Source organism: Mus musculus, chromosome 8 (assembly GCF_000001635.26).
Source record: "Mus musculus strain C57BL/6J chromosome 8, GRCm38.p6 C57BL/6J".
Classification (NCBI taxonomy): domain Eukaryota; kingdom Metazoa; phylum Chordata; class Mammalia; order Rodentia; family Muridae; genus Mus; species Mus musculus.
Window position 1 is genome coordinate 8,449,700 of NC_000074.6, and position 27,499 is coordinate 8,477,198.

General features: G+C 42.7%; 1 long non-coding RNA gene and 1 pseudogene across 9 annotated transcripts in view; both read right to left on the bottom strand.

Annotated features, from left to right (window-relative positions):
- Gm31135 overlaps window positions 1-27,499 on the bottom strand; it is a 48,123-nt gene that overhangs the window by 13,094 nt on the left and 7,530 nt on the right. For 5 of the 9 annotated variants that reach the window (XR_001778503.1, XR_001778502.1, XR_001778501.1 and 2 more), the window contains exons 1-3: window positions 9,168-13,158; window positions 8,930-9,058; window positions 6,781-6,865 (exon numbers count right to left, since the gene is read on the bottom strand). The exons of 3 other annotated variants lie outside the window; for them this stretch is intronic. This is a non-coding gene — a long non-coding RNA (predicted gene, 31135). Of the gene's footprint in view, window positions 1-6,780; window positions 6,866-8,929; window positions 9,059-9,167; window positions 13,159-27,499 lie in introns of those variants that run through there. One more of the 9 variants, XR_001778500.1, reaches the window with a different exon arrangement.
- On the bottom strand, window positions 5,133-5,742 carry Gm2448 (predicted gene 2448; annotated as a pseudogene).

The window sequence follows — 27,499 nt, forward strand, 5'->3', positions numbered from 1 at the left end:
TTGTATAGCAAGCAGTGGAGCAGTGGGCAAATGGCAACACTCCATTCTGAAATTTTCCTCCTGTTCAAAATCCCATAAATCTATGACCTTCTCAAGCCTTTCTTTCTGCTGAGAAACTAACAAAGCACTTTATTAAGTTGAACTAACCAGAGGTTTTCTGGGCTTGTTTGAAGCAATGGCCAGTACACTAAGCAGACCCCGACCCTGTACTGTGTGGATCAGACTCTGCAGACCTGTGACTCACCTCATCATCAGAAACTCCATTTAGAAGTGATTCCTCCTGATAGAGGTTGTACCCTTCATCCCCGTGAAGTGACATCCTGCCCTGTACCTCTATTGCAAAAACAAAATTCTTAACGGAGGTCACCCACTTAAGGAAGCAGTAACAGTCCTTAATTTTGCTTTCCCACCTGGTGGGCTGAGTGGCTCCAGTGGTCACTCATCTAGTGGCAATCAGAAGGCGTCTGGGACATGAGTCATAGCCCCTCACTCCCAATGCCAGAGGAAAGGACGATCAAAGTAGAGCCTGGAGAGGTGAGGCTCCTCCAGTGTCCCTCAGTCTCAAGCCATGTGTCCCATTTGTGTGAGAGCTTCAGGAACTCTGAGCTTCTTAGCAAGTGAGTGAGTGAGTGAGTGAGTGAGTGAGTGAGTGAGTGAGTGAGTTAGATCCTGCTACACTTTAGTAAAACTCTATCTTCTCTTTACCAATCTGAACTCTAGGAGCCAGGATCATCATTTCCACAAACCTATTCTCAAGCACTAGAGAAAAGCTTTCATCCACAGCCCATTTTCCAAGAGAGTGGAGACAATTGCATTTGCCTTGGGGAAAACTCGGAGAAATAAAAAAAAATTTTAAAGGAATTTTTTTTTCAGAGACTTTCAGTGGAAAAGACTGACTCCAATACCAAGATAAATCAATCGCCAGGCCCCAAGACAGGTTTCCCGAAAGTCACCAGTGCTGATGGAAGCCACAGTGCCAGGACCAAAGGAGAAAACACACAGGAGACATAGTCCTGGCTGGGTTGACCTGAGCACTACGGGAACACCCAAGCAAGGAGAAATGTTTGTTAGTGCAATAACATGTTATTTCATGCAGAAATGTTGCTGTAAGCTGTGAATTATTACTTCAAGTATTTGTAAATGGGATAGCTTTGGTTGGGGGTTGGGGGATGGGCAGGATGCTCACTAAGTAGACCTTGAATTCAAAGAGCTCCACCTGCCCGTGCCTTTTTTGGGTTAAGATTAAAGGCATAAGCATCGTATCCAGCAGGATCTAGCTATTCAATACCCCTGTGCCCAGCTCAGTTTAGATAACTCCTTCTGCTCAACTAACGCTTTTGTTTTTATTATAAAAATTCAAATTAAAAGTACCCAGGCGGGAATTGCTATAGAAAATTAGCATAACTTCCCATGACCACCCCAGAAGGCAAATGAGATGGACTTTGGGCCTCAGTTGGAGATATGTGGTTTCTATCTCTTAGGTCCAGGTAACAAATACTGAGTAGGGGCTAATGCCAGCCTAGAGAAGGAAGGCAAACTTGGTTCTTTCTCTCTCTGCCAATGTAACCTCTTTCACCAGCACATAGAATTCCAGAGGCCAGGAAGTTGCACGATTCCAAACAGCTATAGTGAACACACAAGACATCAACTTGAGCACTTTGCAATTAATTTATTTCAGCCACTTAATTTTATCCATCATCTCCAAAAAGTTATGATTCACATAAATAACCTCAAAATGGAGAAAGCTATTATATAATTCACAGCTTTCCTCCCATTTGTGCATGGTTAAACATGACGCAAACAATTGCTCTTCGGTATAAATCCATCAGAGGGACTTGATAATTACATATGCTTATTTTATATAAAATGAGGGTGACTAATTAAAGTCTGAGAAAATTTGATGCTAAAATGTTGAGGCCTTCAATGCAAGGTGATTATACCTTTCTGTCTTTTTTTCCCCACTATATTAAACAATTAACTCATCTAATACCCCCATTAGCCATAACTGCCTAATTTTAGAGATGGAAGAGTGAAATTGTTCATGGTTCGACATCAACCTGGCCAGAGAATGTCATTTTACTAGTGAAGACAGAGGGCATCTGGTTTTCAGTTTGGGGTTGAAGCATATCTTGACACAAATGCATATCATTTTGGAAATTGTTCTGGCGCACTGAATTAAATGATCTAATCGCACTTTTGTCATTATTATGAAGAACTCACACTTGTCAGGTAATGGAATTAAATTCAAATAGAAATGCTCATATATTTAATGGCTAATTGGGAAGAATAAGGTTTTAAAATTCAAAATTCATTTAACAAAGACCCACTGAGCAATTATGCTCATGAATATAGCACTTGAAACTGAAAAACATAAGGGGATTTGAAATGTTGAAGATTGGAGACACACACTGGAAAGATCGGTCTGCCTTCCTACACCTACCCACCATTTGCTCGGTTTCCATCCCAATTTTGCTACAAGCTTGTTGTCCCGTTCACTCCTCTCTTTCCGGCTACTAAACCCAGGGAGAGTCCCTGTCTTGGTCCTATGCTGGTTCCTCGGTTCTTGCATCAGCTACAGGGGAGCCTCTGGCTGCTCTGCCTTCCTAGAGCCTGAACTTCCTTCCTCTTGCAGTGTGAGAGGCGGGGCTTACGAAGATGCTGAATCTGTTTGTTTCGTGTTGTGGGACAGGAAGTGATGAAAATCAAAGCTCTTCATGCTTCTGTATCGTGGGGTCAGGCAGCAGGGCACTGTGGGGGCGGCACTCGCTATAGCTGACTCAGACCAGCACACGGAGTCAGCCAACTAGCAAACTATTTCACAAGCAGGTTAAACCCTCATTAGCCTGAAACCAGCCATGATGGGAAATCCTACAGCATGGAAATCATAAGCGCTATAGTAAATCATGGTATTTAGGGAAAGGAAGAGACCAACAAGATATGATGCCGAAGTGGGAGGTGCCTACTCTATGATGTTACTTACATTAAAAAGCAAAAACAAAAAAAAACCATTACACTTAATTCTAACAAAACCTATCAAATAGGCATTCCAGTTTCCATTATCTTCAAGGAAGCAGAGTGACTTGCTAGGACTGGAAGCAATGCTGGAATCTGATGACATCTGGACTTGCCTGTGTTTTCTCGAAGAGTGTTTCAATCGGATGTTAGGAAAGGCACTCTTGCTTGATCAGCTAGTCATTCAAGACTAAATACCATCAGTCTAACTGTTATCCCATGTTAGAAAGTGCATGGCCTCAGATATTCATATTTAATCATTTGAGATTTCAGTAGATTCCTTATTTTGAGTAGAAAATTATCCTCAACCCCCACTTATTGATTTTTGTTTTACCTACAGAGACTTGATGCTGGGGCTGGAGAGGTGGCTTGGTGGTTAACAGATCTGGCCGCTCTTCCAGAGGGCCTGGCTTTGATTCCCAGAACCTACATGGCACCACAAAACCATCTGTAACGCCAGTTATCGGGGATCTGAGACCCTCTTCTGGACTTTGTTCTACAGACTTACATGGGGGGGGGAACACCCATACACATAAATTTTAAAAGGAAAAACTTTTGATAAAGGCAGAAGCCCTTGAGGTTTCTATAAGTCTAGAATTCCAGGAGATCCAAGGAGCAGAATCGAAATAAAATGCACGTGTTCTTATTCTGCAGTTTGCCTTTGTAAGTACTTCTTCAACCACCCCACTGTCCTGCACACATATGACGAGGCCAGCTCACCCCGTCCACGCGTGCTAATGCCCCTGGCCCCCTGCAATCAGCTCCTCTTCCATGTCACATCTTTCTTTCTATTTGTGATTCCCTGAGTTTAATTATTGATTTTACAGGAACGTGGGTAAAGGGTTGACAAGAAAAGGGCTACACCACTGTAGAAAATGGCTCTCCTCCCCTCAACATTAACTACATTTATAGCCTCGGGGTGAGATTGTGCCTTATGATCCCTTCCTCTCCTCCAGGACAGGATATTGATGACCCTAATCTTATACATCCTGGTAACTCCAGATGCTGAGGAGTCAGGAGTGCAGTGGCCATGCCCTGCCCAGGGGACAGTGTTCCACAGCACTCCATCCCTTCCATCCATCCTATACTCCTGACACAATGTTCCCTGGAAGGAATGACATAGACATCCATTTAGGGCTCAGCTTTCAACAGTCAGTCATTCTCAGTCCTTTGACCAGCTAGGAATCTCTGTCTGCTGCAAAAATAAGCCTCTGGGACCAAAGCTGACAGCAACCCTGGTCTACAGGCATAAACAAAAACTATTTGGAAAGCAGTTTGACCGACACATCATGTCTAGTAAAAACAACTGTAGCCTCAGCGCTCTTGTCTCTGACCATGGACTTTCGACCAGGTTTACATACTGGATTTGCATTCTTTCCTGTGGTTCTGGCCACAAATCCAAGCAGAAAGCAGTTGGCTGTGCCAGTAACAGATGCAGGTTCTCAATGGTGTGAGTCATTTGCTTGCACCACACGTACATTCATCTGAGAGTCAACATACTTGGTTGACTTTAATAATATAATGATAAAACTATGATCTCACCAACAATGCAAAACCATCTCAAAGAAAATTCTAAGAAATTCAAGAGATTTCAGGACCGTTACTCACAAGTTTGGTTGCTTCGGTATAGATGATGTTTTAGATAAAGCTAAGAAGTATGTTTCATTTACCCTCAGAAATCAGGGACTAAGTAGTAAGGCATTCAGTGGGAGCTCACCAGCTATCAAAATGTCTCCAGTAAGAACTGATACTTCTACCAAAAGAGACACAAAGTAAGGAAGGAACATGCTGGAAGGGGGCATCTGGAAGGAATTGAAAGAGAAGAGTAGGTATAATGTTTTAAATGTACACATATTTTTAAGTTATCAAATAGTGACTTGAAATGCAAAAAAAAAAAAAAAAAGGAATTTCTACATTAGCAGCTGTCCACCTGTACAAGTCTCAGCCAATACAACAGAAGTAAAACGTTCAGAGTACCATGGATACCACAAGCAGGGTTGGAGTCACTCTCTGTCCATCTATGGGCTTCTTTGAACTTCTAAAAGGTTTCCAGCTATGCTTCTGTTCTGACTGGAGAAGTGACAGATACATAGCACGCAGGTTTTGGAAGGACTTCTGAAAGCAGCTGAACTTGTCTTGGTCATAGGGTCTATGACATCCAATCGGCTGGGCAGACTTCTCCATGGGTCTCCCCTGGCTGAAGTACCTCCACAAGAGGAGGCTCTCTCCTCGTTACACTGGGCCACTGGTACGCGGATGCACAGTGTGGCCATTGAGCTCACTTATAAAGAGGCTTCTGAGCGCAGTCCCAGGATTCCCCAACAGCACACACCACAATCCCGGGATATTTGCTCAGCTAAATCCAAGCAGAGTTCTATATTCATTGGCCCAACTGTCATTCTTCCTCGACATATTGATTCAGGTGAGGTGGCATCCATCAACATCATAACCATTTCACAGTTCACTACTTAAGATTTGTTTGCTTTGTCAGTAGAAAGAATGATCTTTCTGGGGCACACCCACAAAGTCACTGCAGCTCAGCTCTTTGACCTCTCCTCTAACAATGGCTGTTCCCTGAAAATAAGACAGGTGCTAGGGAACAGCAGAAGCACCGAGTGAGACACTGGTGCTAAAGGCAAATTTTGCTTGAGCAGAAACATACCACAGGATGGCTGCCAAGCATGTTCTAGAACCAAGAAGTCTGAAGACTACAGATGCTCTGGGAGATGGGCCACTGGGGCCAGAGAACCTTCCAGCATTGTCATCGCATACCAGGATTTGCACTTTAAAGCCTAAGTGACAGAAGGAGGGAATGCATGAATATGTGTGCATGTGCACATGTGTATAAGTAAACATACATGTGTGTGCACATGCATGCAGGTGCCAACAATCAACATGGGATATCTTTCTCAATAGTTCATATTCATTCTCTCTCTCTCTCTCTCTCTCTCTCTCTCTCTCTCTCTCTCTCTCTCTCTTTCTCTCTTTCTCTCTCCAGAGCTTTTCACTGCATATTGAGTTCAACAACTAGGCTAGGCTGGAGCCATCAAGCCCCAGGGTTCTGTCTCCACACTGCCCAGAGCAGGCATTAGAGGCATGCACTGTTGCGCTAAGGTCTTCATAGGGATGCTGAAATCTGCACTCAGCTCCTCATGCTCAAGCAGCCAGCACCTTAGCAGCTAAATCATCTGAATCCTCTCCCCACCCCCCCAATGGTTCTTTCACAACTTAAAGTGGAGAGATCTTGGCCTTAATTAAAAGAAGTCTTTTACTTCTCTGAAGCAATATGCTTCTATTATTCCTTATTACTTATATTATAATGAGGTGTCTTGCATAACATCTACATGCCCATACCTCTCAGGAGCTGGCATTTCTACCTACATAATTCCCTCTGTGTTTTTGAAAGTTTTCAGAGAGGCAGCGAAGCTGTAGCATGATCATTTCCTTGGGTCACTTGTCAGAGTTCATGGATACATTTTAATGACTGTAATAAAGACAAGCAAAGCACTGAGATGCCAAATACTCTGTGTGGAGCGTGCCATGTTTTCATAGCTGCGTGGGATCTCGTGTTTGTGTTTCTCTACATCTGCATTCATGGTTCTCAGCTTCAGTTTTCCTTTGTGGGTACCCTGCAGAGTGGAGGCTACAAACAAGGAAATTCTGTTCCCCACACCCAGAGTTAGCACATGGCTGGGGACCGTGCAGAGGGTCCAAAGTCAAGAGATTTGTTTTCTCTTTTTCTTCCCACGGGTAACCAGACATATTTACCTCATCTTGGAAGAAATGGCTTTGACCTGCGCACTTGCTTTTCCAAGGTCAGAAGTCTATTCAGTCTGTGATAGCTGACACGGCCCTCAAAGAAAAAAGCAACAAGCAGGCTCAGCGAGAACACACTGAACAGCGAGACCGGTCTAAGATGAGATTTGAATCTTGGTGCGGATGTTCTACTGGACACAAAGTCATTCCAGTCACCCACTCTCTGATGGGCACACGCTCTGTAACCCTACGTCTGCTTTAAGACATCCCCAACCCCTCACCTGATGCATATAGGGGACCCACGGCCGTCGTTCTAAGAGCATGCTTTTAGGTCTAAGACTGCAGGGATTTAATTATTCCTGTGAAGTGGAAAGGATATTCTATTTATCACAGAGTTCTCAAAATAAGGCATTCTAGATGACTATATTTTTAGCCCTGTTTACATTTCAAACCACTCGTTATTTTTTTTTCTTCTCCTCCTCCTTGGTACTTATTTTATTTCCCCTCATTCTTAAAAATCAACAAAAATATAATTCGCTTGCAATAAAATAATATAATCAAGCCCTTGTTCTTTTGCTGTGTGCATTAGTGGCCACGGCTTCCATAAACAAAACGTTGCAGGTTGGACGGCTTAAACAACAAACAGGTATCCCCCTCCAGTACAGAGGCCTGGCTTCTAAGCTCCCAGTGCAGCCGTGTTGGTATCCCCTGGTGACCCTCTCCTGAACTTGTAGAGCACTGTCTTTTGCTGCCTCATCATATGGTTGTCCTTCTAGACATCTCTGTCTTCCCGGGACCCTTCCTCTCCTGGAGAACACAGCTCACTGTGCAGCCCACTGGAACAGCCTCTTCTTACCTTGATCTCAGCCGGGAGAACCCTCCAAGACACTGGAACTTCAACAGATAACTTTAGGGAGAACTAATAGGCTTATCTCCGTGTGTCATGTGCTTTCTGAGTGCTTCCCAAGCAAGCATTTGTTTAACGTCCCGACACTTATATCGTAGCTGAAAAGGAGGTCATGGCCAGACAGAGCACAACCCAGCAGTCCATCGATAAGCACTGACTGACAAGACCAGACAGTGGTGGGGAGTCAGGGATCTCAACCGCCAAGCTTTGCTGACCTTGTTTCTTGAATTCAGAGTATCAGCAGGTTTATAAATGGTGTGCTGGGTATATGCTGAGGAGAACAATTCTATCGGCTCTTGTTTCAGCTCCAGAACACCTAGCCCTTCTGGCCTCCTGCCAGCTCTCACCATTCTGCCTCCTTCCTTCCCTGGGGTCCAGGCTTGATGTCATCTGAATAGAAGCAGCCCCGGGCTGGGTGAGAGCCGAGCTCACGGATGCTGACTGAACAACTACTCAATTCTCCATACCTAGTGACATCACCCTGGTTTATCAGAAGTAGGCATGGAGTCTGGCATGCTTACACAATGGAAATTGGCAAAGCCCTCAAACCAGAACTTTCTGTTTCCCTAAGAATCTGCTTTTTACCAGCCCAGTGTCTATATGTTACTACTTGGCCTGACCCTTTGTAACAGGCTCATCAGAAATATAAAGACCAAGTGAGCATTCCCTACAGTGAATTCACAAGCCCAAATTATTCCTACTTAATGCATCAACTTTTCATTTCTATCTTTAGAAATTAAGTTTTTCTTCTGTTGTCAAAATATGAATGCATTCATAGTACTGATTTCCAAATTATAGATGTGTGTCCATCAATTCTAGCAATGATTACATACAGGGAAACCAAAGTGAGAATGTGTGTACATGCATGGGGGGGTAAATGTGTGTATTGTATGCATGTATATGAATGTGTGGGTATGTGATTTTATGTGAGTGTGTGTTCATATGTGCACATTTACTTCACTGTGCATGAACAGTGAAACCAAATATGGATGTCAAGTGTCTTCTTCCACTGCTCTCCACCGTAGTGTTTTCAGGCAGTCTCTCACTGAAGCTGTAGTTCTCCATTTTGACTAAGATCCACAGGGAACTTCCAAGATCCACCTGTCTCTGGCTCTGTAGTGCTGAGGTTACACATCTGGCCCTTAATGTGGGTGCTGAAGATTTGAACTCTAGCCCTCATGCTTCCATAGTGAACATTTTACCCACTGAGCATCTCCCGAATCCAACAATGAGAACTGCTAGTTTAATACTTACATCACTAGGAGCACAATGAGTACTTTGCAGTCATTGATAACTCTGCTATGCTTGTCACTGGCTTTCTTAGGTAAATGTGTGCTTCAGAAGGGAGGTTGATGCCTGTCACACAGTAGCACGTCCTAGGAACTATTTAAAGACAAGACCCCCAAAGAGCACCATTAAGCGTCTATAGTTTCTGTCACTTCTTCGCTCTACCCCCTCCCCTTACGTGTCACCACAGCATGCCTTCTCTCACCTTGGGACTTTATCTGTCTCCCACTGGAGATGGTTCAGCTCAGAACGAACTGTATTACAATCCTGCCTCACCGTGGCCACTGGTCCTCAGCAAACTGGTCCACTTCTGTACAAAGAGCACAGCATCCTCCAGGCTTGGCTCTGTTGTGGTTAGGAGTCACAATGTCCCCCAAACCTCGTGTCCTCAGCAGGTGACATATTCAGAGACAGCGCTGGTGGGAACTTTAGAGATGAGGCCCCGTGGGAGGAAGTAGGTCACTATGGGTATTCCCTTGATTGAGACATTTTGCCCATGACCACCACCCCTACTTCCTAGTCACCATCAGCTGAGCAACTCAGCTCCACTTTCTTCTCAAACCTTGATTTCTGCCTCATTGTAATCCAGAACCCAAGCAGCCCAATGACCAAAGACTGAAACTATAAGCCCAAGCCAACCTTCCTGTGATAAGTGACTGTCTTCAATGTTTCGTCATGGCCCAAGCCAACCTCCCTGTGATAAGTGACTGTCTTCAATGTTTTGTCATGGCCCAAGCCAACCTTCCCTGTGATAAGTGACTGTCTTCAATGTTTCGTCATAGCCCAAGCCAACCTTCCCTGTGATAAGTGACTGTCTTCAATGTTTTGTCATGGCCCAAGCCAACCTTCCCTGTGATAAGTGACTGTCTTCAATGTTTCGTCATAGCCCAAGCCAACCTTCCCTGTGATAAGTGACTGTCTTCAATGTTTCATCATAGCGATAGAGGACACTAACAAACATACTTTTTAACTCTGTTAACTATTGCCACATTCAAAAGTTCACTATTTGGCAATACCATCCTTATAATGAAGGTGCCTAAAAAGAAAACTTTATAATAGTGACTTTGTTTTTACTGGAATCATTCCTTTAGAAGCCTATGGCCAGGTTCTTCCATCTCAATGGAGGAAGACAGGTAGATGGCACTGTGCCTCTATGACCTTCAAGGGTATAGTCTCACTGACGTAGCTTTTAAGAACCTATTATGCATCAGACCCTATAATAAGGACCCTACCATATCATCTCTGTTGGGCAGGGATTACCTATTCTTCTCATGAAGGAAGAAACTGAATGTCAAATAGGTCAATTGAGTTTCTCAAAGACATCTTCCTCATAAACATCAAGGCCAGGTCCCAAAGCCAAGGCTTTGCCCTGCCAGTCAGAGTCGAATCTCCAGGCTCTGTGGCACACTCTGCAATTGTGGACTTGGTGGTGAAATTCAAGAACTGGAAGTGGGTAGAGGGGTCACAGAGTACTACATATCCTGGGAAATCAAAAGTTTAGAGGTTAAAATTCCCCTGCAGACACCATGAAACTGACCCTTTTCCTCACATCTTTGAACATAGCCCCACTGTGAGGCTCTGAGCAGTCCTTCCTTCCACTCCTGTACTCATTCATAAACAAGACTCACTTTTCTCCCAACCTGCTTCATGGGTGGTGCAGATGAAGTCTATACCGTCTGCAAAACTCTTTGAGCACATCAAAGACGATGCTGTATAAATACGACACACATTCCCATAGGAAGCATCTCCAGGATGCTTTGATCCATAAATGTTTCATTGACTCAGCTCAGCCAAAGCCATTCTAGACTCGAGGCATCCTAAGGTAATTGACCACAGAGTGAGTTCAAAAAGCAAAGCCTTGAGCATCCACATCACAGCCCGCTTGTTAACACCGCCAGTGCAGCTGTTAGTTTTAAAAAATAATTTTGTATCCTTTTTTTTTTTAACCTTGTAAATGGAGTGAGCATGAGGCTGCTACCTAGAAAATAATGTGTGGTAGTATGTTAGAAAAGGTGAAATATATTTTTAATGTTTTTACTTATTCTTTGAAAATTGCATGCAATGTATTTTGGCCATGTTCTTTCTTCCTCCTGCAATTCCTCTCAGATCTTCTACCACATCCTTACCCATCCAACTTTCTTCTTACTCTCTCCAAACATAAAAAAATAAAAAAGAGTCTGTTTTGTGTTGGCTGACTATTCCTAAGCATTCGGCTTGACCTAAAATGTGGTTGATATACCCAGAGTCCCTTTACTGGAAAAACAAAAACAAAGACAAAAACAAAAAAAGCAAACCCTGATTTCTCCCTCTCCCTGCAACTATTAGTTACAAATAGCTTCTTGGTTTGGAATGCGACTTTGTGTCCTCTTTTCCACCTTGCTGGGATTTTGTCTGGCTAGACCTCCTCCAGGTCTTACATATGCTGCCACAGTCTCTGGGAATTCACATGTGATCAGCCCTGTTCTATCTTGAAGACATACTTTTCTCCGAGTCATCCACAACCTCTGGTTCTTTCTGCCTCTTCTTCTTCATAGATTCCTGGGCCTTGAGGGATAAAGACATCCCATTTGGAACTGAAGGATCCAAAGCCTTTCATTGTGTGTACTTTATCTAGCTGTGGACCTCTGTAGTAATTACCATGTACGGCAAGAAGCTTTTCTGATGAGGGCTGGGCAGTACTCTAATCTAGAGTTGTAGAATGTGTCATTAGGAGTCAGGGAAACAATTTTTAAAGAAGAAAAAAAAAAACCCCACTAAAGTAAATATCTCCTCAAAGACGATCCTTCTACTCTGAGGCCTATTTTTTCTGCCAGTGTGACTTTCGGGCTTTGCCTTCATTACATTCCTAAGAGGGGAAAAAAAGAGAGAGATAAATGGATTTTTACAGAAAAGAAAATTTACACATTCAATTTCCCCAAAGAGTCAAACCTGTTGTTACTTCCCTGAAATCATTACTAGGATGCCTTAATAAGAAGAAAGATGAAGTATGCTCTGTGAAAGCCAAATTCATGTCCTTATTTTATAAATCCAGAAATGTTCTCCAGATCGAACTCAGAAAGCCCCCTGAGGTGATATGTACTTGGTGGTATTTTTTAGATGGATATTCTTCAACAAAAACTACACATCTCAGTGAAGATGGTTAATGTGGATCGTTTGTGAAGGTGACTACCCATTAGCAAAACTTTCAGAATTTTGAAATAAGAATATAATAACAAGTTAGCAATTATCTAGAAGTAGTTCTCCTGCAATCCCTGGGAACAAGAGAATAACTAAACTACAGTTTGTCTTCTTAATTGCTCAATCCTACCATCATCTTTTCTGGCTTCTTCTCTGCTGACTCAAAAACGAAAACAAGGAAGAAGAAATATGCAAATGAGTTATCTCCCCAAGGGGTTTCCACTGGCGGTAGGAGGCAGAGTTCCACTCAGCCTCGCAGCAGATGTTAGCTGACACTCATAAAGAAATGTTAATAGTCATGATCGATAAATAAATAATAAAAATTCAATAACCAGCAGATTTTTTGGAGATTCTATTAGGTCAACATGGACACTGGAAATGCAGAACAGCATCTAGCTTTATTCCTGGAAATGTATGGCAACCCCTAGAACAATATTTTCTCTTAACACACTCACCTCTCTACCCATCAGCCACCTTAGTGGGCTAGCATTAAACACTCTGGTATACCAACCAGGATGCTGTATTTATTTTATTAGGATCTAGTTACACATCTTCTCCTAGATGAAGCACCAGATTTGTTAGTTCTAACAGTTTCAAGATCAAATCAAAGATAATATTTGAGGATAGGGATGAAACCTCACATCTAATTCCTAAGTGACTCTGAATTGAATGTATGAATTTAATAATGCTAATATCCTGCAGTCCTGTGAAATATTGCTTCTTCTAAGTTATAGATGTGTGTTCGCCTGTTCTCACAGTTCTCAGTTTGGACCTCTGCCAGTAAGGGGGGAAAAAAAGGCATATGCTCACCAAAGCTTGCTCAGTGTGCAGCAGACGTCAAATCTGCCATTCTTATCAGCCCCTGAACACATTCATTTATTCTTTATGTTAATCATTTCTGAGAAGCCAGTTTGTGCCAGGCAGTATTCTTGGAGACAGAGAAAAAGTGCTGTTGTCTCCATGAGAAAATACCTGAAAAAAATACAATTAAAGAAGAGATTTGATGGCACATTAGCCCTATTGCCAAACACCATAACAGGGAGACCATGAAGGAATCAAACTGCTCATCTCAGGGCAGCTAGGAAATCAACAACACAAGAGAGGAATGATCTGGGGGCAAGACAAACATAGTGTTGCTAGTTTTATGTTGTGTTGGCTAGTTTTATGTCACCTTGACACAGCTATAGTGATCTAAGAGGAGGGAATGCCTCCACAATATCAGGCTGTAGGCAAGCCTGTAGAAGGTTCCCTTAATTAGTGATTGGTGGAGAAGGGCTCAGCCCATTGTGGGTGGTACTATCCCTGGGCTGGTGGTCCTGCGTTCTATAAGAGCAAGCTGAGCAAGTCACAAGGAGCAAGCCAGCAAACAGCACTCCTCTGTGCCCTCTAGAGGCATCAGCTCCTGCTTCCAGATTCCTGCCCAGTTTGAGTTCCTCTCCTGACTGCCTTTGATGAAACAAGGAGTAAAAATAATAATATTAATAAATCCTTTCTTTCCCAAGTAGCTTTAGGTCATGCTGTTCCACCACAGTAATAGTAACCCTATTCAAAGGCATACCCAAAGAAACCTACTTCCACCCCTTATTGACCTAGATATTCATCCATGTATTAATCCTTATAATTCATCAATTCTTTGTGGCACCACCAGCTTGGACCAAGCCTTCCACACTTAAGTCATTGGGAGTATAGATATTTTAACCTAAGTAAAAACAATGCAGACCATGGAATCATTTTTACAGAGGGACACAGATTTTTAGCAAATACACATATGACTAGTGCTGTTTTGGTTATAGTATATCTCTTCCAAAATCTATGTTGGAATTTGGTTTCCGACACAACAGTATGGACAGGTGATGAACCTTGGAGAGGCTTGGGCCATGGAGGCACTGGCCTCATAAAGACATTCATGTCCAGCATTCATCTATTCAAGCATCATGATGGTGTTCCCACTGAGGTGACTTCTAGCAATAGCTTGAAACAGAGGAACAAGCCATTCAGATACCTGTAGGCAGAGCATCCTATGGCTTCTAAAGTCCAACAGGGACTCTAAGAGCAACACAGTAGAGGGAATAAAGAGATAGGAGAGGAAGCTGTGGACCTGAACCTACAGGGGGCGCTGAAGGGGGCTTGGCCTTTACCTCATTCCATGTTGTGCCGCTGGCACCATGATGGACTGAAACCACAAACTGTGAACCCCCCCCCCCAAAAAAATAAAACAACAACAACAAAACTCTTAAATTGTTTTTGTCAGGTATTTTGTGGTTGCATTGAAGAAAATTATTAATTTACACCTGGATAGTATTAAATGGGCAGTGGTGTCATTATTCCAAATGCCCAAGTGGAAGACAACTGGATGAGACTGGAAAGCCTAGGGTGCAGGCAGGGGGCCTTTCATGCTATACAGAAGTACCCTAGACCGCTGTGCTGTCTCAAGAAGGAAGTAAAACCTTCAAAGATGTTCTTGGGCTCAAGTCTACAGTCATGAAACCCCACATCTTCCAGAAATGGTCCCTTCTGCTCTGAGTCTCACTAGGTAATTACTAAAGCAGCCTTGGAAGTCTTGACCTGGGTCTTGGCACAGACACAGCACTAGAAATCAAAGCCCAGCCCGGACTTTTGTCTATTCACTCTATTCACAATAGGAGGTCTCTGAGATAGATGCCTAATACCACCAGGAGCAGTGGCCTGTTGGGACATGTGGGAGAGAGAGCAGGATGAGGGGGCTCAGGGAGGTTGTCTGTGATTGAAAGAGGGGTGGGCGTGAGGAAGAAATGGTGCCAAGATGCAGATTAAATTATAGTGCATCCATATAGCAAACTACATCACAGCAGTGAAGTGGGTCAGGGGTGGAGTATGGGGGGGCGTGGGGAAAAAAACCTTTCCATACACTGACAAGGGTGGGTGTGGCATTTAGCAACAAAGAGTCACAAACAGTGACACTGTAGCAGCTGAAGCCAGACAGCCAGGCTACATGCAGTGTTATATTTACACTGCATTTAGAGCTAGGTAAGACTATCTAGGCAGAAGCTAGATTAGAGGTTACCGGGTGCTGGGGCTGCGGTAAGGATTAGAGGTTGGGAGGCATAAAGAAACCTTTTGGAAAGCCATGGACCATTCTGTTCTGTAGCTTGCTTTGGTAGTGCTTATGCAAATGTATACAATCCAACAAACTCACTTCCTTAGGGGTCAGAATTGGGGTTCTGCATATTGCATAAAAGAATTAGAAATAAATTTTACCCCAATTAATATGACTCACAAAAAAATGCACAGCAGCATATTTAGTATGCTACTCTGTGAAATCAAAAGAAGGAACAGAGCACACTTTTATTTCATTCTGTAACTATTTAAATCTCTACAAGTACAGGTCAGTAGGCAGAGTGGCGGTCTGCAAGGGGACGATCTAAGAGCAGTACTGAAAGACAGACAGAGACATCTGCTATTTACCAGTAAACAAAATTAATGTTTCAAATATATCAAATAATCACGAGAGAAGGGCTGAAAGAGGAATGTCGATTTTGGCTAAGGATTATGATAAAGATGACAGTGTAACTTGTGAGATGTCACTGTCCAGCAAGGAGCAGGTGGTCAGTGGAAAATGTAGGGTGGGAAGAGTCAAGGGCCCCTGGTCAGTCTGAGATGTCTCCTGGGACTGATAAGCAGACTGGAAGTTGTCTATACCATCCTCATATTCTGGGCAGAAATTTTAGGTTTGGGGTGGGTGTCCTTAGCATGATTTGAGTGTGTCTGCCCTTGATCAGGACAAGTGCATGGATATAGGACAGGGAGAGGAGAAGAAGAGCCCTGAAGCATCTCAAGTTCAACTCTGTTAATCTCAAATTAATCTCAAGTTAAACTCAAGTTAATCTCAAGTTAAACTCTGGTGAAGAGAGAGAAGAATGGCTAGGGAGGGTGGAGAAATGGCCAGGGATGATCAAGAACTCCAGCGATGACTCACAGACTGGGGACAGACACCACACTGGGCAGAACGACATTCTACTAGGCAGTTAGGAGTTCGTGAGTAGACAACACAGAGCCGACTCTACAAATGGATTTGTATGAGGACAGCCCTGTGCTTCACCAACATTACCAGTGAGTTTAATTATGAATTGGCTGTGGCCTAAAACAACACAGCCTCAGCCGCCTTCGGATTAATGATTCCACACAGAAGCAGCTATTAATTTGAGTTCTCAATTTAATTAAGTCCACCGAAGCTAGTTTAATAACATAATTTTAATATGGTTTTCATTTGCTTTTAATAAATTTCAGTGTTTTTCTTTCTTTGAAATTAGATGACCTTTCAGAGAGTAACTTCCAACACACACCGGTCATGTTGGGCCTGCAGTGAATGGCTGTGAAAATCCTATACCTAACTAAAACCGAAGGTATTCACTTTCAGCAAAGCAGCAGCTTTTGTCATGGTCATTTAAAAAAAAATTATTCTTTCAATGAAGAAACACAAGAAATATGAAAACAAATAAAATATAGTTTTCTCCCATAGGAAATCAACAAACCGAAAATGGAATTAAAATGTATGCATCACTCACCCAAGTCTGATATGTCTGTTAGTTCTCTAAAATAAATGCAAGCCACTGCAGAGACCTGGAAGAGGGTCTGTACAATGAGCCGGACAAAGTTTGTCCAGGAATGTCTCAGGGGAAGGAAGCTACAGGCTATAGTTAGGGAATTTAAAGCAAGATTGTTTGCAGAGGGAGGGACTTCTGTAAGTAGCCGCTTGGATCTGGGGAAACCATAACAAGGCCACCTGGAGTTAGTGTCAGCAGGAGCTGTTACCACCCTAAGGTCAAAGGTACAGATGGAGAGGGGATGAGCAGGAACCAGGGAGGATGGAGCCCTACAGAGAAACAGCAGGCAGCAGTCAAAGGTGACAGGAACACCAATGACCTCATACCAGGAGCAGAGGGCTGGGCTCCCCAACTTCTCTCCCCTGCCTTCCTCTGAGATTACTGAAAGGGCTCCCTAGGGCCTCTAGGACAAAAACCACAGGACAGAAACCTCCACAGTGTAACAGTTCAATATGGGGCAGTGAGGGGCCCCGAGGAAGGAGGGTAAGTCAAAGCCGACTAGAACAAAAGATTCTGTGAAGCAGGCAGCGTGAAATCCCAGGTTTAGAAACCAAACAAATATTGATGAGGTATGCTTTTCCAGGTACGAGTCAGAGCAAGACCAAGCAGGGCAAAGTGTGAGTTAGGGATGAACACCTGTGGGGTTAGAGCAAGGGACATGACAGATCAAACCCAGAGGGCGGGGCAAAGCACAAGGCTTCAGTCTGGGGTAGCAGAAAATGAAGTCTCTAGTGGAGTAAAGAGGAAAATAGAAATGGGAGAGAAGAGAGAGTCTGCCTGGAAATCTGAGCTGCAGACAATTGTACATCTGCATCAGATGTTCTCCACAGAGCAATCTAATTAAAATCATTTTTATCTAGGCAACAATCTAAATGAATTTCCCAGAAAATGAGAAATTCAGCTCCAATCAGAACACCCCCATTATCATCAGCATGATAAATAAGAAGTATTTGGGGGAAATAAAATGATTGCACTCTTAGAAAAAGACAGGATACACTGTGGAGATTGACCACACTCCTCAATCAATATCTGTCTCTCTCTCTCTCTCTCTCTCTCTCTCTCTCTCTCTCTCTCTCTCTCTCTCTCACACACACACACACACACACAGCCTCTATAGTATAGTTTATCATCCTATCATCCAGGATCTCCACTCCTAGGTAAATCTCAAAAGAAAGGAAGCAGGTCCATGGGTATTTCAACACTTATATTAGGGCTGGAGAGATGGCTCAGCAGTTAAGAGCACTGACTGCTCTTCCAGAGGTCTTGAGTTCAAATCCCAGCAACCACATGGTGGCTCACAACCATCTGTAATGGGATCTGATGCCCTCTTCTAGTGTGTCTGAAGATAGCTACAGTGTACTCATATACATAAAATAAATAAATAAATCTTTTTAAAAAACATATTAATAGCAGCAATAAGCAAATGAACCAGAGAAAGAAACAAACCAAGTGTCCATCAAAAAATAATGAGCAAGAAATATTTGGTCATTCAAAGAAACAAGATCTTGATCTAAGCAATAACATTATATAGAGTAAAATAAGTCAGACGTGAAAGTCTGGCCCCTTCAGCATGAGCTACCTAGAACTATCACACAGAGACAGAACAGGAGGAAGCAGTTACAAAGTTTCTGTTTAGAACAAGGAAGGATTAAGGGTTAAAGGTACTGTTTCATTTGAATATGGAGCCCATCATACACACAAGCCTCACCCCACACTCCACCCTCTCCTACCCTCTAGCTCTAGGCTCATGTGTTTGAAAGCTTGTCCCCAGTTGGTAAAGCAGTTTGGGAAGGTTATGGAAACCTTAGGAAGGGAAAAAAGTTTAAAAGGTGGACCTTAAGACTTCTCCAGCCCCACTTCTAGTACCAGAGTCCATCTGCCTCCTGATGCCCTGAAATGTAAGCAAGCAGCCTCAGAGTCCCCTCAGTCATGGCCAGCCCCCTCATCTGCTGTGATCTCTCCTCCCTGAGCTGTGCCTTCAAACCATGTGCCAAAATAACTCCTTTCTCCCTGAGCTGTTTCCTTCAGACATTTTATCACAGCAGGGCGGGGGGGGGGGGGGGGGGGGGGGGTAAGTAACGCAGACTGGGATGGTGATGACCAGACATTGTGAATGTCGTCAGTGCCGTTGAGTTTACAGTTCCAAGTGATGTGAATGATGAACGTTGTGTCATTACAAACACAACGACAATAAAATATATATAGCCAGAACCTGTACAGCAGATAATGGGCATTTCATTTTAAAACCTTCAGGGAACACATGGGGTATGGACTGCTCACACTGCCAAGTCTGAGTTTCAGGAATAATGCAGGCTATGTGGCTCTCCATCTCTAGCTCTCTCACTCTGGGTCACTTCTTTCTTTGCCTGCTCTTAAGCTATTCTAAGAAACCAATTCACACAAGGAAGTAAAGGGCAAGTGGTACAAACTGTGGTAATTTCTCAAGCCCTACCCTGGGTTTCCTTGGAGGAAATACTTTGATTTTAACATTCGACAAAAAAACCCAAAAAGGCTTCATTCTGATGCAAATGGTCATTTCAGGCCTTTCACCAGTGGGAGACTTCTTGAATAGTGCAAAAGTTGCACTCTTAGTGCGATTTGTTTAGTAGTAGTTGTTTGGGGGTCTGTTTTACTTTTTTCAGAGGGTTTTTTTTTATTTTATTTTAAGTAAAAAGAAAGAGGAAAAACTATTGGTGTAGTTCAGAACTTTAAATACTATCTACTTTACATCACAAGACCCTGGAGGGCACTTTTCCAAGACAAGAAAGAATTGAATTTGGGGCAAAATTGCTATCCCTAAGACAAGACAAGGGACTCACCACCCAATCAGCAGAGACCCAGTTTTTATAGATTAGCCATTACTTAACTGCACTTAAAAATCGTTTCTTACTTTTACAGCAAGATTCCTTTTCAACTACACAAAGAGAAATTTTAAACTTGCATTTCAAAGAAAAAAATAAATCAAGACATATCTAAAAGAAGTCAACATTTTACTAAAATGTTTCTATAAGTGTGTATTTTATTTTCTGATATATATGTGTGTGTGTGTATATATATCATACATATAATATACATCATATATATATATATACACACACACACACACACACACACACACACAGTCTTTGAAGCTCCATGGGTCATGACAAAATTTGATAAGACTGTTAAAACATGACTCCTCATGGAAGAATAAGTGCCAGTTTTTTAAAGGGATTAACTAATATATTTTAATTTTATTTTTTTATTTTTATTTTTTATTAGATATTTTATTTACATTTCAAATGTCATCCCCTTTCCTAGTTTCCCCTCTGAAAATCCCCTATCCCTTCCCCGCTCTCCCTGCTCCCCAACCCACCCACTCTCGCTTCCTGGCCCTGGCATTCTCCTATACTGGGGCATAGAACCTTCACAGGACCATAATTTTCATTTTAAAAAAAAAGGGTTTTTAAAGTAAAATTTTCTAATAATTATAAGAAATAGTTTTTAAAATATCTCCTATGTCACTGTCATTTGCCATAAAGTTAATCTGAAAATCTTAATATTGGTCTTTTAAACAAGTATTTATACCTATAAAATTGTCAGCATCATAATGGTAAATATTGTTTCTTAAAAGGTGGTATCTTATATCTGAATCCATGCATCCCGTAGTAGAGTTTTACAAGTTTGCCTTTGTTTTTAAAATGGTCATTGACAAGGAGGAGTCTCATATAAATGAATGGGTTTTCTCCCATGTCAAATTTGTTCTCCGTTAGCTGAGCACCTCTGGGGGTAGAGAAAGCAATGAATGAACTCGTTGAAGACTATAGCCCAGATGTGAACTCAAGGCTCTCTAAGAGGATGGAACCATGCATTCTCTGTCTGACATGACTTCTGCCTTTTGTGCAGGTATGCGAGCCTGCTCGTGCTCCCTGATTTTCAGACTAGACCAATGGGTCTCCATCTGAGTCCTCTAGGACATGGTATAAAGTCATCTTTCCTGCCTTTGTGGTCCATGTTACCCCCATCGGACGGCAAAGATGCTCTTCTAAATGATGCCCGAACATCATTTTTGTTCTTAACCCTCTCCAGTCTCTTCTTTGGAAGAAGACTGAAAACAACCCATTCTAAGCAAAATTAAACTATGTTATTCTAAGTCCTATTTTTTTCGCATTGAACTTGAGAACTCAATGTTTCTTGCCCATCTCCACTGATCCCTAAGTGATGAAACAGCTTTGAATGCAATGTCATTATTACAAGGATGAGCATCTTTGACATCAGATGGGGCTAATGTGGACCACAAATGTGGGAAAGAAGACTTTATTCCAGGTTCTAGCAGACTCAGATGAAGACCCACCCATACAGTCAAACGTGGGTCTTTTGAATACAATACAAAGTAAATTTTTGCAATAAAATCTCTTTTTTAAAAAAAGCTTCCCCAGTACCTCAGAGAAAACTTACCATTATGGGCAATAATATTAAAATATCTCAGAGAGATCATCTTTTTGCTTACAAAATGTACATTTTCTAGTTTACATTGCTGTAATGTTTTCCCCACAATCACCTATGTAACGACCAGTCAGAGCTTCTCAGAACAGACATGGCTGTTTGATTGGACTCTGGCAATAGGTCAGGATCACTAAGGAATTCCAGGGTTTATGGTCTACCATGTTTTCATTATTTTGTGTATTAATTCCATTTATTTTACTTTATTATTCATCTTTAGGCTTTTAGTAATTTTGGACCCCACCCTAACCCCACAGGATAATGCTAGCAATGCTTTCTGAATGGTCCCAAAGACATGCTCAGGACAGTATCTCCTAAACGGCCCTAGATACCATCAAGCTCAAAATGAAAGTACCCATGAAACACACAAGCATATCGTTTCTAATATATGGCATTACACTCTTAGTCTCCAAAGTCTCCTGGACATTTTATAATGCAAAAGTCCTTGGCTTCATATTCATGAGTTCCCCCAAGTCTTAATTTCAATGTTATTCAAAAACTAGGTAGATATATAGATAATAGATAGATAGATGATAGATAGATAGAGATACAGATACATATATCTAATATAGACTGGCATAGATAACACATTCCCATTCCGGGGGGGGGGTGGGGAATGGAAATACTGAACCAAAGCAAGACCAAAATCCACCAGGGCAAACACCAAACCCAGATCAGCATCTGGGGCTCATGACAGTAACATCTACGCTCTTGAGTGGTTCCACCCTCCCAACTCTGTTGCTTGTGGCCTGTGTGGTCTCTCTCCTTGGCTAACTCTACTATGTGCTCATGGCTTTCCTCCCAAGAACACCCCATGTTCCTGATATCTCCAGCACCCCAGAGAGCCTCATGCACTAGGACAGTCGAGAGTTCTGTGTCAAAAATCCAACCGTGCTGCATGTTGCCTGGCCTCAAGAGCTTTCTAGCATTGGGTTGCAAACCTCCATGACCCATTAGCTTTTGTATCTTGCATGTTTTTAACTGCTGTATCATATGAATGACGCTGCCTGGCTCTGCTGTCAGCAAAACATGTAATTTAGTCTGTTTCTGCCACTGCTACAGCAGCAACTATGCATCTCCCTGGCTGAGCCTAGAAAATGCTTCCTTAGGCAATTGTTCTCAAGTATGGAAAGACTAGGGCAGCCTTCGATGGATGGGTCTTGCTATGAAGATGCTTTTCCTATTGTCCAATGGCAAAGTGGGCAGCATCTTGTTAATGGGTCCGATCTTGAACAACTCCAGCTGTCGGCACCCAGCCTGTCTGCCACTTTAGCCACGCTCATGCTTCTCTCCTCACCAAAATACATGTTTTTCACATTTCCCTGACTTCAATCCTCACTCTAAAGCCTTGTCAGCCCAGTGAGCATTAGCCATGCCACCGCCTGAATACTAGGCTGTCTTAAATTTCCTCCACAAGACATATAAGCCAATGGCTTTTTAATTCAGCCTTACTGTAGCTTCCAGGACACAGGCATGTTCTTTGTCAGAATGTAACACGAGTGGCCTCTAATACAATTCCCAATAGAGTCTTTTCCCTCCTAAGAAAATTCATGGGTAGAGCCTTAACTGAGCACATTTCAGTTGGCACTCTACTCTTCCAGACTCCCAGCACTCGAAGGCTTCTCTTGCCCATAGCACTAACTCCTCTATCTGCTTCCTCTACATTCTTCTCATTGGCGGATTTCCAAAGGCCTACGAAGCAGGCCAGGCAGAGACAGCCATGCTCCTACCTGATGTTCTTTCTCTCTTGGTTTCTTTCTCAACTCTGTGATCTAAGACCTAATGAAAAGCAACTTTAAGGGGGTGGGGGGAGACATATTTGGCCTCACATATTGAGGATTTGGTCCAACATGGCAAGAAAGACCCAGAAATCTCGCGTGGTATAGGGGCATGTGGTTGGAAGTCCTCACACCCTGGCAGAACAGGAAATGGAGGGCAGGATGGTGGCATTCTATGGACGCTGGTATCTAGAGCTCTTAGTGAAACGTGACAAGCCACCTCCTACTTCACACACTACTCATAGAAGAAGCCTATGACTTCTTTGTAGCAGTGAAATGAAGATGTTCTAATCAACTTTGTCTTTACATGTGCATCCTAACCACAGGGATAATTATACTCCTTATTTACTTTAAACAGCTTTTCATCAATATTTTTGAGACAAGGTCTCACTATGCATGTATCTCTTGTTGGCCTGGAACTTGCTATATAGACCAGGCTGGGATTGAACTCAGAGATTTACCTACTTCTGATTGACAATTCCTAGGATTAAAGGTGTATGCCACAATGCTCATCTTGTCTTCCATCTATTTGTATGATAAATATATAAGTAAATTTTAAACTGCAGATTTTTGTATAATGTATGTGTACTGGCTGGTTTTGTGTCAACTTGACACAGCTGGAGTTATCACAGAGAAAGGAGCTTCAGTTGAGGAAATGCCTCCATGAGATACAACTGTAAGGCATTTTCTCAATTAGTGATCAAGGGGGAAAGGCCCCTTGTGGGTGGGACCATCTCTGGGCTGGTAGTCTTGGTTCTATAAGAGAGCAGGCTGAGCAAGCCAGGGGAGGCAAGCCAGTAAGGAACATCCCTCCATGGCTTCTGCATCAGCTCCTGCTTCCTGACCTGTTTGAGTTCCAGTCCTGACTTCCTTGGTGATAAACAACAGTATGGAATTGTAAGCTGAATAAACCCTTTCCTCCCCAACTTGCTTCTTGGTCATGATGTTTGTGCAGGAATAGAAACCCTGACTAAGACAAATTGGTACCAGCATAGTGGGGTATTCCTGTGACAACATGACCATGTTTTGAGGAGGACTGTGGAAGGACTTTGGAACTTTGGGCTTGAAGATCCATTCGTTGTTAAGAGCTCTGTTAGATGTTGTGTAGGAGCTTGGAAGATAATGTTGAGAACACTGCAGAAGATGGAGGTCTGGTTTGTGAAATTTCAGAGGGAAAATTAAAGACTCTTTTCAGGGTCATTGCTGTTTTTGATTGTGAAGACTCTGTAGTTCTGGTTAGCTGGGGCTGAAGAATCAGCTGTGATTAACAAGATACCAGAACTACTAAAGCAAAATCTTTGCATTACTGGGACTATTGATGCTGATTAGCTGGAGCTAAGAAATTAGCAGTGATTAAGAAGAGACCAACATCATTGAGGTGACATCTTCTGGGAAGTGTTTTCTTAAAGCACAAAGAGGCTGTGTTCCAGAGATAGCCAAGGTTGTACTCCTGCTGCAGTGGGACTTGGTATTGTGTAAGGGTCACCCAGGTGGTACTGGTTTTGAAGGCATGAAGGGGTCACGCAGAGCAGCTGAGGCTTGACACTGTGAGAGGTCATGGAAGGCCATTGGTGAAGGTGCAGCCTCAGTTGCAATTGATGGCCCAGGACTGAAGGGGTCATGCAGTGTTTTGGAGATGCCAGTACCATGAGATGACCACCAAGAGCAGCAGCAGTGGAGTCCAGGCATCTGGATAGAGGATGATGTGTGTGCTACAAAGGGCATGGCTGGAGAAGTGACCCAAGCGCTTAGAGGAGCCCAGAAGATCGTGAGTTGGATCTCAGTCATTGGACGGTTGGAGATTATTTTTGTTTTTGATTGTGACTGTGCCCTGATATTTTTCCCTCTTGAAGGAAGAAACTGTGTTAAGAGACTTTTAATTGTAAAAAGATTTTGGGTTTTAAAAGAGATGGATATTTTAAAGAGATTGAATTTTAAGAATATGTAAAGACTGTGGGATGTTTAAAGTTATTTAGACCTTGGGGATGAATAAGAATGTAAGGATTGAGGCTTACTAGTGATGTGTTTGTGTGTCAAGATGACAAGGGATCAATTGTACTGGCTAGTTTTGTGTCAACTTGACACAGCTGGAGTTATCACAGAGAAAGGAGCTTCAGTTGAGGAAATGCCTCCATGAGATACAACTGTAAGGCATTTTCTCAATTAGTGATCAAGGGGGAAAGGCCCCTTGTGGGTGGGACCATCTCTGGGCTGGTAGTCTTAGGTTCTATAAGAGAGCAGGCTGAGCAAGCCAGGGGAAGCAAGCCAGTAAAGAACATCCCTCCATAGCCTCTGCATCAGTTCCTGCTTTCTGACCTGTTTGAGTTCCAGTACTGACTTCCTTGGTGATAAACTACAGTATGGAATTGTAAGCTGAATAAACCCTTTCCTCCCCAACTTGCTTCTTGGTCATGATGTTTGTGCAGGAATAGAAACCCTGACTAAGACAATATGTTTGCCATTATTTATGTTCTAGCCTAATTGTGGTGGTTTGATGACGTGTTTGAATGCTTGGTCCTTGGTTGGTATAAACATTAGGAGGCATGGTGTTGTTAGAGGTGGCATGTAGTAGGCTTTTAGGTTTAAAAGTATATGCCTCTCGCTCTGTCTGTCTGTCTGTCTGTATCTTGCTCTCTCTCCCTCTGCCCATGGCTGTTGTTTCAACATGTAGGCATTCAGATACTGCTCCAGCACCATTCCTGCCTTCCTGAGGTCATGTGGTCATGTTCCCTGCCATGATGGTCATGGACTAAATCTTTAGTACTGGAAGCCAAATAAACTCTCCTATATGTTTCTTTGGTTGTGGTGTCTTAGTACACCAATAGCAAAGTAAACTGGAACAATAAGATGATTACAGATCCCAACTATCTTTATACTTTCTGAATGTAATTGAAAATATTATTTGTCAACCTAACTTTCTGGTTGTTTTCTCAAAATTACCTAGAATTATGCTATGGTTCAAATAATCTATAAGACTTATACACTTTTTATTTATAAGAACTAAATGTGATGGTGTCATATTCTTGGCCTACCTACAGCTAGGGTATTTTGAATACCCTTTGAAAGTAGCATCAAGTGCTCAATTGCAATTTTTCTTACTTATGAATAACACCAATAAACATCACCACAAAGGGCTTTAAAGCAATTTATAGCCATTTTCTATTACTCTGTGAATTATTTTTGCATGGCTCCTTTTAGTAGAAATATCAATCAAAATGAATACAGAGACACGATAAGAAATTTTCCTTTCCCTTTCTAGTGCTGTGAAGGATCAGTCCACCTTCCATGTGTTCGCCAATTAAGCTGTACTAATGGTCTCCACTCACCTTCAACGTAAATTGACTACCCCCTAAAGGACATTTTAGATTTGGAAACATAAATTGATCTAAGTGCTGGTGGGAATGGGGAAAAGAAGAAGAAGAAAAAAACCACATCTGTAACCACAGTGTCAACAACAGCCTTGAATAGAACTCAGAAGGAGACACCTTGAAAAGAAAATGCAATTGATTTTCTTCCCTTTAAACTTGATGTTATCTTAATCTCTCACCCCATGCTAGCTGCTTTGTCATCACTGTGAAAGAAGGCCTGACAGAACAAGGTAAGGAAGGAGGGAGCACTGAGGACTGTGGCTACCGAGGGATTTCAGCATGTGTTTCCTAGTAGGGAAAGCATGGTGGTGGGAGGGGCTTTGTCTGTGGAACGTCTGTCTTACACACAGGCTCACTATGTTGCTAAGGATGACCTTGCACAAATTCCCCTGCCTCTACCTAGAATCATAGACATATGCCACCGTGCCTGATTCATGCAATGCTACTCAGGGCCTAACACATGCCCAGCAATCAGCCCACTCACCGTGCTCCATCTCCAGCCTGGTGCACACTCCCTCACGTCCCCAGAACCCTCTTCCTCATTCCCCACACATTGTTTTGGATCTTCCTCTGTCTATCTCACAGTTTAGCTTTAATAAATCACTTTTGGACAGCCACATTGGGGCCCAACACATTTCTCTCTGTGTTCTTCCACCCCTAAGATACAAACATGCTCCTTGTGGCCCAGGGAACATTGCACACCACCATCACATTTCCCAAACTGTATTGAATCCAACCCACTTTGTCCCTTCCCAGCACTTCCTCTCTTCCAGGCAAAAGCTTCCCTCTTCTAGATTCTTCTTCAAACCTCTCTTCTCCCTTTCATCCCTGTCAAGGGACTTTTTCAACCATGGCTTCCTTTCTGTCCCATTTTTCATACTAAAAGCCATCTTTCCCCCTAGCCTCGTTTGCTACAGCTACTAGGGCATTCTCCTGCTGGACTTTTTGCTGGGTCTGCAGTAACTGATACTCAACACTCATTTTCCCATGAGTATCACTCTTTGGTGTGTGTGTTCTTTGATTTTGTTTGCTGACGTTAGTTAACGTTCTAGGGCATTAGCCACATGCCAGGCGATTGTCAGAATAGTTACAAACAGGAGCTCATTTTACAGCAACAGCCTTATTCTAGGAAACAAGAAATGGAGATAC